Source organism: Notothenia rossii, assembly GCF_949606895.1.
Source record: "Notothenia rossii genome assembly, chromosome: 6".
In the NCBI taxonomy this organism is placed as follows: domain Eukaryota; kingdom Metazoa; phylum Chordata; class Actinopteri; order Perciformes; family Nototheniidae; genus Notothenia; species Notothenia rossii.
In genome coordinates, this window is record NC_136909.1 from 66,406,654 (window position 1) to 66,419,053 (window position 12,400).

At 41.0% G+C, this 12,400-nt stretch overlaps 1 protein-coding gene and 1 long non-coding RNA gene across 2 annotated transcripts in view; one reads left to right on the forward strand and one right to left on the reverse strand.

The window, feature by feature from the left end:
- The window catches only part of cdh23 (cadherin-related 23), a 225,637-nt gene that overhangs the window by 118,906 nt on the left and 94,331 nt on the right, over positions 1-12,400 (reverse strand). The window lies entirely within an intron of this gene.
- On the forward strand, positions 7,815-12,302 carry LOC307043532. Its single transcript, XR_013809402.1, has 3 exons — positions 7,815-8,125; positions 9,501-9,587; positions 10,364-12,302. It is a non-coding gene; the product is annotated as an uncharacterized lncRNA (long non-coding RNA).

Genomic DNA, 12,400 nt, shown 5'->3' on the forward strand with positions numbered 1-12,400 from the left:
TCGGGGACCGGGATCTTTTTTTTTTTTTTTGAATTTTTTTTTTTTTTGTATTCAATGTTACAAAACAAAAATGACCATGTTCAAGTCTTAAAGTCATCCTGAGGCCTTAGTTTTGGTTTCAAATGACAGAACATCATGTATGTGTTGCTTCTTTGGGGCTTGTCTTCATAGACCTGCTTATTTCTCTCAAATCTGGCAACAGAGCGGGCGCAGTGTCTAATTGTAGCAGTAAGCTAACGAGTACTGATAAGCTTTATTCTGTTTTGATCCAATGCTGCACAACTGAACCGATCCAATGCTGCTGTGAAAGAAAGAAGCTATATCCATGTTGGATAGAATATCCAATTTAAATAAAAAAATAACCTTAAGGGACAACTTGAATGCTTTTTTTTCTCTTAATGCATTGCATAAAGATCGGATCGGGAAAAATCGGTATCGGCAAATTGTCAAAATCAAATGATCGGAATCGGATCGGGAGCAAAAAAGGTGATCGGGACATCCCTAATATATATATATATATATATATATAAATAAATAAATAAATATGAGCACACATTGTCTCACAAGCAAAAAAACCCTCCTTAAAACAAGTCAAGTGTACAGTCCACTGTCAAAGACCCAGATGCCTCAACAGGCCATATCCAAATCTGTTTTTCTAAGTTTTCGAGCAAGGAACACCAACATGTTTGCATTGTCGGGCGGGGGCTCTCCATCTCCAGCTGCCGTGTTTATTCCCAGCTGGGGGAACGGAATGGGGTGGTTGTGTTTTAGGTGGTTTAAAATGCGTGGTATTGCCTGCTTTTGTCGCTACCTTTTTTAAACCAATGCGACACACCGCCCGGCTAATTCCAGTCCGTAGGTTCGCCTCGTTGATTTGGTTTGAATCCAAAATACTGCCACACCGGAGAATCGAGATGTGTAGGTTTTGTAACCAATTCCATTTCACTTTAATTTCCCCTCGAGTAAGTCACACATTGTCTCCCGCTTGTCGCTATATTATTAATTTGGCTGCTACGCTGCTGCACGTGCACGCAGAGTGTCCTGACCTGGCTGTGTGTCAGCCCCGCCCCTCACAGCGCGCCTGGCAGCCAAAGCGCTCCAGGCTAAAATGCTGGTCACATCTTTATGTAAACGGCAATTTATCGAGCTCAGAAAAGTTATCGAGTCCATTTTTATTTATCGTACGATAAGTCAATTTATCGATTATCGCGACAGGCCTAGATATAACACAGTTGAACATCAAACTGCCTCTGAAGTTCTATACTTCTCACTCAGGGGAATAGTTTCCCACAAAATGAAAATGCAGTCAATCGCTCACACCTACACATTAAGTGAGATTTGTAGGACTACAGTCTCGAGCTGGGCGATGTGCAGCCGCAGCATCAGAGCTACAAAAACCCTTTGACCATGGTGCAAGATCTATTGGAGAATAAAAAGGAAATTTGCAGCTCTGAAAAGTCTGTCACATTAAGATTTCTGTTCAAAGGGTTCAAAGAAGGCTGAGGTGAGGCCATGGTGTTATATTGATGTGTGGGGGTCCAACAAACCTAACTGGAACATTGAATGCCACTGTATGGGAGTCAAAAAAATAATGACAACATTTTCATTTTGAACTGAACTTTTCTGATTGCCTTTCGTGCATGGAGACGGTTTCAGATGTGACCATAGCCAACAGGCAGCAGAGTTTAATTTGGCCACACATGATATGGCATCTCAGTTAGACATAACGTCTGTTGCATTGTGACTGCCTCTGATAAAACTGATTTTACTCTCACAATAGTGCACCTTCGATGGTGTGGGATATTCAACCGTCAAAAAGATATTTCTCCAACCTTGTTGTCTGAAAATATAAGCGTTGCCTCTCTGTTTACCTCCCAAAATTGCTTTGGATGTCTAAAAGCAAGAAAAAAAAGTCAAGAAATGTCATGCCATGTCAGAGTACGGTCTGTCTTGGTCATAGTCAGTGTGGAAACCCAGGAGATCAGGAGGCCATATAAAGAAACAGTCCCCAGGTAGAGAAGCTTGTCGGTAAGTTTAAGGAACATTCTTATTAATTGGAATTTTATCTCAAAGCAGCCACACACACACAATTAATAAGAAATAGAAATGCCTACAGATAGAAGACAAAAAAAAGGTTGTACTGGAGCACGAGAGGTATTCTAGCTGTATAACTGGAAAGACACACTCGCACGAGGCTCCTGTTCTCCCAATCTCACCCCATTAGCACATGCAGTACATGGTGTCATATGTTGGAGCAGGGATTGATATTCACGGTAATTTATGGAGCCAATTTTCCAGGTAAGATGCCGGTAGAGGCTGTGCTATGAATTAAAAAGTAATATTGCGTCCCAGTAATTTACCGGGAAGTGTGTGAGAAAGAGACTCTTACACACTCACCTGCGCCCACACACAGTTCAGAGTGTGTTACCTTTACTGGGGGGGGAAGAGCGTGACCACATAGGGAGGTCATGGTGCTGAATGGAGCTGGGCCCTGAGCCAAAGATTAAGTGACACACAGAAAGAGAGCAGTTGACCCCACAGTCTGTCTGCACAGGTGTCAGGAGGGTGAGTTTGCATGTGTATGTGTGCATGCAAACTTTTACTATTGAGTATAAATCTGTGTTTGTTTGAATTGTTGGTTTAGTATGTCCATTTGCTGACAGTGCCTGCGGACGTAAGTTTGTGTGTGTTTAGACCTTTTAACCCACTGCACTCTGAAAACTGGGTGGGAGTTTCAGCAACAGCTCTAAACTGGTTTAGCTCCTACTTAAAGGACAGAACAAACTTTGTCTCAATAGGCAATTACAAATCAACCCTGATAAATACGTCATGCAGGGTTCCTCAAGGCTCCATCTTAGGACCTTTGCTTTTTAATATTTCTATGTTACCTCTGGCTGAAATAATTAAAAACAGCGATCTAAGCTATCACATCTATGCAGACGACACCCAGATTTATTTTAAAATTACACCGGGAAACTACTCTGCGATTAGAACACTGAGCAAGTGCATTAAGCACATCACTGACTGGATGACTCAGAACTTTCTCCAACTGAACAAACAAAAAACTGAGATCATTGTTTTTGGAGCAAAGAAGGACCGATTCAAAGTAATCACAGAGCTTCAGTCGACAGACTACAAAGTAACTCACAAAGCAAGAAATCTGGGTGTAGTCATGGACTCAGACCTGAATTTTTGTGTGTGAATGACTGAATAACAGTCACATTACAACAGTTATTAGGTTTGCATATTACCACCTGAAGAATATATCAAGGATTAAAAAACTAGTGTCGCAACAGGATTTAGAAAAACGTATCCATGCTTTTATTTTCAGTAGACTCGACTACTGCAATAATACACAGGGCTTACTAAAAAATCTATCAGAAAGCTGCAGCTGATTCAGAACGCTGCTGCACTAGAAAAGTGGATCACATCACTCCGGTTCTGAGATCATTAGACTGGCTTCCAGTCTGCCAAATAATTGATTTTGAATACGACTGCTAGTTTTTAAATCACTAAATGGCTTAGGACCGAGGTATATAGACGACCTACTCCATCACTATGAAGCATCCAGGAGTCTCAGGTCTTCTGGGTCGGGTCTGCTCTCTGTTCCGAGAATAACCACTAAACATGGAAAAGCAGCTTTTAGTTATTATGCCCCAACAATTTGGAACAAACTGCCCAAATCGCGCACGTCCGCTGAAACACTTCCTATTTTTAAATCCAGATTAAAAACGCATTTATTTGCCGCTGCTTTTAATTGAGCTGCCCATACTCACACATTAAGGCACACTACAGTATGCCTTTTTTAGTCATGTATTCTGTACCTGCTGTGTTTATTTATTTATTTTATTTCATTATCTTTGCTTTTTATGCCTGTCTTTACATGCCTTTTTAATAATGTATTTATGCTGTATTTGTTCTTAAATGTCTTTTGCTTTTAATCTGTAAAGCACTTTGAATCGCCACGTGCTCAAAAGTGCTATATAAATAAAATTGCCTTGCCTTGCCTTGCCTCGCCTTGCCTTGCCTTGCCTCGCCTCGCCTCGCCTCGCCTCGCCTCGCCTCGCCTTGCCTTGCCTTGCCTTGCCTTGAAGGGCAGGGGTTCATCACCTCAATTTAACAGCAAATTAAGGCAAACCGCCTCCGTCTGCATGACCTTATATTACAGCTGCTGCACATTCACTGCCTTGGTTGCCCTGCCTCTGCCATTCTTCTCGCTCGATTTCCCTCCCCTAAAATCCTCCCATTTGTCTCTACACATTCATGAGCAGTGCTGAAAACTTGTCTTTCCAACCAGATTAAGCAAGATGGCCACATGGGAATTGAGGGACAGAAAGAGGAGAGAGATCAAGTGGTCTAGCTGCAGGGGAAGTCGAGGAGAGCAACAGATGCCAAAGAGAGAAACAGATATCAAAGGGCTCCATTTCTCAACATGGCGCCAGAGCACCAGTTGTGGTACAGGTCAATTCTGAGAACACACTATTTTTGGATTAAAATAATCAAATTTACTAGTCAGAATTGATGCTTTTAGAGATGTTTTTTGCCAATACTGGTACTGGAACTGAAACCTTCTGCAGGATGTGCAAAGATGTATACATCTCACCTTGTCTTTCTTTACATGCTTTGTTTTCCTGTTTCAGGTGTGTCTGACAACTGTGTCAGTGTGTAGTGGTTGGCAAATTCACTTTAAAGTGTTTCCACTGCACTATTTCTTAATGCTCTTAAGTCTTTCATTTTTGTAAAGCACTTTGAATTGCCTTGTGTTGAAAGGTGCTATATAAATAAACTTGCCTTGCCTTTCTACAGTACGACACTGGTGGTCCTTGAGAATGATTGCCTGTACACACTCACTGTAGAAAAACTTGCTTGTCCTTCAGACTTTTTTAAGAAACAGGTCAACTCAACTAGAGAGTAAAAATGTGTTGATATTTTTTCAGAATTTCTCTTCCTTCTTATTCGTTAGTTGCATAGCTAAGGAACAAAGTTACTAATCCACTCATCCACAATAATAACTGCATTTGGTTTAAACATCTAAGCTGCATTCCTCTGATATTTGTATTGAGCTTGTTAAGTTGTCTGCTCACGAGAGAACTGAATACATCTGTAAAAGCTACCCCAAAGCCTGCAGCTTGACACTGGTGCACAGCTACACATTATATGGAGAAAAATACACAAGATCTTACTCTGAATAAATTAAATCTATTAAATATTCCTGTTTGGGCTTGTTTGTGTAAGTACACACTTGTATACCTGTACGTGTCTGGCATGGGTGTCTGCTTTATCAACTTTTCTTTGATGTCATGGAGGCAGTTAGATAGTTTAGCATTAGGTTTGTGTCTGTGTGTGTAGGATGTGATCTGGAAGTGTGTGGAGAAAGTGTGTGATATGACATATCTTTTCCCTCCCCTAAAGCATGCCGGGTTCTATCTCGCTACACAGCAGCCTGGGAAACAATGACTCATTAACACCTCCCACTGTCAAATGCCACAAGGTTAAATTTAAAAAAGTGTTACACACTGGAATAAGTAAACACTCACACACACACACACACACACACACACACACACACACACACACACACCAGTTTTGATCTACCGGATTTGACAGTGCTTAGGTGTTCAAAGCAGTTTGTGCAACAACAGTTCAAAGCTTTGCTCAGATGACCAAGTCTGTGTCAGTGTGCCAGTTGTGGTACTTCAGAGATGTGTGTGTGTGTGTGTGTGTGTGTGTGTGTGTGTGTGTGTGTGTGTGTGTGTGTGTGTGTGTGTGTGTGTGTGTGTGTGTGTGTGTGTGTGTGTGTGTGTGTGTGTGTGTGTGTGTGTGTGTGTGTGTGTGTGTGTGTGTGTGTGTGTGTGTGTGTGTGTGTGTGTGGGGATCATATTTCTGCTTCTATTAGACTCTGGATGCTCCGATGTTGGCAGAATCACAACATAACCATTACCCGTTCATCTTATTTATGTTTATCTTGTTTTCCCTTTATTCCCCTGAAAGGCTTTGAAGGTCGACATACTCTGTTTGGATAAGCGGTGGATTTCAATAATAAGAGAAAAGCCATATAGCAACCTATTTAAACAGTGAGGTCATGAAGTGCTTACGGAGAATTTTTATGCATTTCAGCAATCCACCACTACAGACAGCACACTGCAGGCCTTCTGGTAATGAGAGCGCAATAACTATCAAACATAGTCATAGACAGTCTTCTGGTTGGCCTTTTTTACTTTCCATTGGATCTCAATAGCCTCGCCATAAGGCCATTGATTGGACCAGTGTGATGCAGATTACAAGTCAATGTGGGTGACTGGGTGCAAAATGCAAGGCGATGAATCCCCATTTTTTATTATCCTATAAGACTGTCCAATTACTTCTCCATAAATGAGTTACACAATAAACAATATCCAGCAGGGCTTGGCTAGACCAGGGGCCGCTAAACTGGATAACACTGCATGCTAATTTGAGAAGCACTGAATGTGTCATTTCCTCTTTTTTTTCACACGTGCAGAGGCCAATTATTTAGCCATGGCTTATTTTCCTATATACAGTATACACTTTGATTGGGCTTTGTAGCTTTTGAATAAATGGCGGCTATTTCCTATGGGAAGCAGAATATTAAGGGGTGAGACCGTTTGAGAGGGATGAAGAGTTCCCCGCTGTGTCTTATCTGAAGTGCTCTGCAGGAATCACCCTCTTCTCCCTCTGAGAGCTACTACTTACAGTATAGAAGGAGAAGAAGCAGTGAGATGTACTGTAGAGTACATAGAGAAAGCTATAGAGACAGAGATTTAAAGCGAGAGCAAACTGTGTTTACTGGAGTCTAATCAGCCCCCTTGTTGTGTTATGAACCTTATTCATTCAAATTCTGCCATTACTTACACTTACATTCAAGAATTATGCAATATACTGTATGTTACTGATTTGCAATCAATGAAAAAAGCTGACTTACTGAAGTGTTTTCAAATTCAGTATATTGGCATATACTTACAGGCACATACAATTATAATCAATGTCCTATGAATCAAAATACATTGTAAGAAGTCCTTGAAGTCCAAGGAACTCTCAATATATTTAAATTGTGTAAATGCACAGGTCCATGGAGAACTTTAGGAATTGCTACATCCCATTAGCACTGTGGGCATCATTGGGTAAAGGATAAATCATTATTCCGAAAGCTGGCCCTTTAATGACAGTCGGTAAATACGCAATAAGGGCATTGTTCAGGAGTGTCCCTTTGCAGTCACTGCAGCTGTAACAGCCCCATAGAAGGTTACAGAATGAAAGGAAATATTCTCTGGTATAATGAGACAACATTATGTAACTTGTTTGCCTGAATGCCAAGTTCCACATCATTCCCCCTTAATTCTGGTGCTTTACTACTTGCTTGGGGGATGGATTCTTCTTAGAGGGCGTCAACCAAAATGCTGTTTTAGTATATAGAGTCACAGAGTGAAGACAACGCTAGATATTTAAATGCTCTTTGGTGGCCCATAGAGTGAACCCAAATGAAAACAGTAGGAGACAACAAAAGCCCACTGAACACTCCAATGTCCTAATTGATGGATCTTGATGGATTTGCAAGGGAGAATTGCATTATAAAATAGGTCTACCTAGGAAGACCAATGCACCAATGATGGTTCTACAAAGTAATAAATGGTCTGATATCATGTATTGTATTTACTGTATACATGATGTATTAGTTTCAACTAACTTAGGAGTTACAAGACTCTCAAAAAATTATGATACAAAAAAACACAAAGCAAGCGCTCCCCCCCCCCCCCCCCCCCCACACACACACACACGCGAATGCACACACTCACAATCAGAGACAAGAGCGGAGGAAAGGAGGAGAACAACAGCTCTGCTGTCTCCCCGTTTGTGTCCCCCCCGTTTCAAATTCGTTTATTATTATTTTTTAACCGCAAGCCGTTATCGTCACGGGAGAAGGACAAAAACAGCCTGCCCAGGTGGACGAACGCGACAACGAACGTAGCGTGCGCATTCTAAAAATAGCTCACAGATGGTGACCAGGTTCCGCGGTTTTGAACTACAGTATTGAATTTGACAGAAAACAACAATCAAACGCCAGCAGAAGAATAGTCTAATGAGTTGGGTGAAAACAAAGACAGGAGATGTGAGTTGGTTTATTCAGTAAATTAGCTCAGGATAATTGGATGTTCTGTCTACACCTGTTGATGTGAGGCTAATACAGGATTTGCTAGCTTGATGCTACTGGCATTTAGCGGCAGTGACTCAACAAATTGCCACTTAAAATGTATCGTCAGCAATGTATGACAAGCAGACTGCTTGTTTAATGTTAGACTCACACCAATAGCTCAATATGATCATGGGGTCAAGAGCCTTCAGCCGCTCTGCCCCTCACCTCTGGAACTCCCTCCCCCCTGATATTAGAAACATGGACACTATCACCACTTTCCAAACTCACCTCAAAACCCACCTGTTCAGGCAAGCGTATGGCTGACCTGTGCTGCAAGCTGTATGTTTTTAGTAGTTATGTTTTTAAACTGTGTTTTGCTTTTAACTATGTTTGTAAAAATTGTTTTTAACCTTGTTGTACGGCGACCTTGAGTGCCTTGAAAGGCGCCTTATAAAATAAATGCATTATTATTTTATTATTATAACACGATTGCTTTCATATCAGAGATCAGACAGGGCTGCCAACATTTGAGTTCAGCTTGGAGTGAGATTTTTTTTTTGGTGAACCGAAAAAAGAAACATTCATGTGTACAGTGTTACAAACTAGGGTTTCCCATTAATGTACCGGGGCTACAGTGGAATACCTACATACACAGTGTACCCGCGACTCTTACAATGAAGGCTCGATAATCAGCTCACAGCATATAAAATGACATATAGGTGTAAGCAGTATTGAAGTTAAATGCATCAATCTGGTGCACTTTGAGAGCAAAAGGAATTTATGGATACATCTCTCAACACCCATATGAAACAGAACTGTAAACAGATTTTCTTTTTCTTTATGGATATTTTACAAATCACTCACCTTTTAAACTGTATTCTTGTTTTACTGTCATATAGTATTTCATAACTGTTTTTCATTTATTTTCATAAATGGTGAACAAAACGTTTGAGACCCACTGAGATAACTAGACTAAAGTTAACTAAACACTCAGAGTCCCTTACCTCACTGAGCTGTAGTTCTCTCAGTCTGACAGGACAGAGCTTTCCCTCTCCTTGTTTTAGAAACAGCTTCTAATATCCGTTAGCGCAGCTAGCTAACCAGATGCTAACAACAACAATGCAAATAGTGAGTTTGGTAGAAATATACTGTATAATAGTAAAGTTATTTAAGATGATGCCATATTTATTGAAGATTTTACATTATAAATATTCCCCACGATTATTCAAAAGCATATTCTTCCAAACTCCTTGCTGTAGTATGACCAACAGGAGACTATTGATGTGTGTGGTGAGTTATAGTAATAAGCTGTATAATAGTGATTGAATATTATTGTATTCTCTTTTTTCAGAGTTGCACTTTTCAAACGGTCCCTGACCACTCGTTTCTTCTCCGGCTGCGGATGGAGACCAATGTAATGTGTCCAGCTCGGAGGACGGTGCGTATTGGCTTTTTTTTTTATCAGAATGTGATTGTAGTTCGTTGTCAACCTTACCACGGAACTTAGGAGACGTCATTTCTGTCTGAATAACGTTTTGTTCATGAGTTATTGATCCGTGAAATCAGAATCTCCCAATATCGTTCCAACTTTACTGAACTAAGCCAGAAGACCGTCTCATTTCGTAGACCGCTCGGTTTGCTTTTCCTTCACTTTATTTTTATATACATTTATTTTTGGACGAAAACTTAGCGTGAGGAAAGGCATGTGTGGCGTGAGTGCGTGAGATATGGGTTAATTGCGTGACTCTCACGCTCAATGCGTGAGTGTTGGCAGCCCTGGATCAGATGAGGTAGAGCTGCCTCCAGCAATAGAGGATGAGGCAGAGAGAAGCAGCAGCAGCACAGGGTTGCAGCAGGTATGTTATATGCTGTAGTCAGGTGATTTAAATGTATCAATGAAAGGAAGAAGTTTAGGCTACATGATAAGAAGGGAATACAGTTTGAATTAAAGTAATAAAGTACAGTGTAACACTGTACTTTATTACTTTTTAATGTACAAATACTTTGTTACTGTACGATATCAATAACAATAATACACAGCTCCTCTCTCTGCTCCAGAGGATAAAAAAAATGTGGGTGCCCCGAAAAAAAAATCCGGGGTACCCGAGCAGCAACCTGCCAATGCAGTAAACCTAGGGGAAACACTGAGTCCCTATTCACTTAACTGTGCCTCTGCTGTATAATATAGTGGTGTTTGTACTGCTGTCTCTACAGCCTGGATTGAAGGAAGCTGCAGAGTGTTGTTCTCATGTACGCCAGATTCCTGATTCAATTTGACATCTGGGCCCTGGAGAGCCAAAGGCTGGCAAGACCTTAACACTCCATGGCCCATGTTTTTCTCTGGGACCTGGAGGGATGACAGGCCGAAGTCCTCTGAGGGCTGAAGCTTTAAGGTAATGGATTCCAGTGGTTAAGCCTCAACTCCCTCCTCTAGGGAGTCCTTGAGTATTCACAATTGTGTTAGTTGATACTCTGTCCAACAACAACCGTTCAATTCATTTATACATCACTTTTGTGGTGGGAAACTGAAGCCAGATTCACTCATACGCCTGTGTGAAGGTAAATTATGCTCTTCAGGTCCACAAGCTAAAAGCCCCAAATAAGTGCATGATTTGTTCAAAACCTTATGCAAATTACCAGAACACAATGCTTGCAATGGAATAATTAAGTTGTGGGTGAAAGCAAAGTGAGAGGAGACAGCTAAATATAGAAAAAGAAAATGTTATCACTAAGTAATATTTTTCTTAGAAACAAATTAAGCTCAGCGTAAGTTCAACCAGGAAGACCGTCTATTCAATATTCCTACTTCTCTCGACTCAATAAGTGATGGGGGGCGTCACTCTCCAGCTTAACAAATCACTTCGCTCTATTCCCGAGAGCCTATCATAGCGCTCTGCCAAACCTTTTAAATCTGCTCTCCCCCTCTGACAGCTGTCATTTCAGGTGACTCTACGCAACCCTCCTCCATCCCTTTTCACCTCCTGTCCCTCTGAATCCAGGGTCAAGCTAAACCACTCCTCTTCAGACCGAACCCAACCATCTATTCACGGCCACCAGTGTCTAGACCCCAGGGGGGTTTCATCGGATCGGTTCTACCCTCCCGAATGATACTTCCTGCACAACGGGGCCTAATCGCCAAAATCACCATTACATTAATTTGTGTATCTTTGCAATAAATATGTATTCTTACATAAAAACCTTCTCTTCTGATTGAAGAGTCATTATCAGCCTGAATGCGAAACATCAGGGGTTTATGAGGAAATGATAAACATCTTAGAAGGTAGCATGTAGCTTTTACTCATTGAAATCGTCCAAAAGTAACACCTTTTACTTTGCACTTTCCTTTCTCTCTAAGGACATATAGATTGGTCAGCTATAAAGTTAATGCATAATGCTTGATTTTTTTTGCATGGAGGATAAATACAGCTGTTAGTATTCTCCTAGTCATCTGCTAAGTGCATATTGGATATCTCCATTTCCATTTTTGACAATCATATTCATTCATTCAAACTCAAGTTCATTCTTCACCCAAAAACATTACCCAAAAATGACTAATATTTCACATCCATTCCAGCATCCCTCTCCATGCTCAAGTACTTAATTTGTTTGGGATTCGCTTATCTATGAAATGTATTACAACAAAGATGCTATTGATTTTGTGCTCAGGAAAATGTCACATATTCGACCTAATTTCTCTTACCAGACAGTCCAAAGATTGTTGATAAAAAAGCTTGCTTTCTGATAAATACTTTAATGTTTTATTGATTGTGGCGGTGACAGAATGAGTTTATTTATCAATGAATTAAACAAGAGACATGTGTGACGACCCCTCCCCCCTTCTGCCTGTCTGTGCTCCCTGCGTTGTTGTACTCTGGCAGGTGCTGGGAGTGTCGTCCTGTTTGTGCCCGCCCATCTAGAGGCGAAGCCTCAAGAAGGTATAAAGGTTGCCCAGCTGCAAGGTTCAGTCTCTGATTCTGATCCTGGCCTGCTGCAGCAACCTCAGCCTACCACCTGTGTTTGGTTTGATGCACCATCCAACATGCCTACAACACACTTCCACACATCCACAAACTGCTGACACTACTGACAGTCTTATTCTTACGTACACAATTCCTCAGAGGTATTTTTCGTTAACCTGTTAAATAAACTTATGCTTGGCATTTAACTCTGTGTGGCCTCCCTATTTGTTTCTTGCCTTAAGGAAGGTTGTAACACATGGAACCTTAATGAACCATACTTGTACCTGAATGT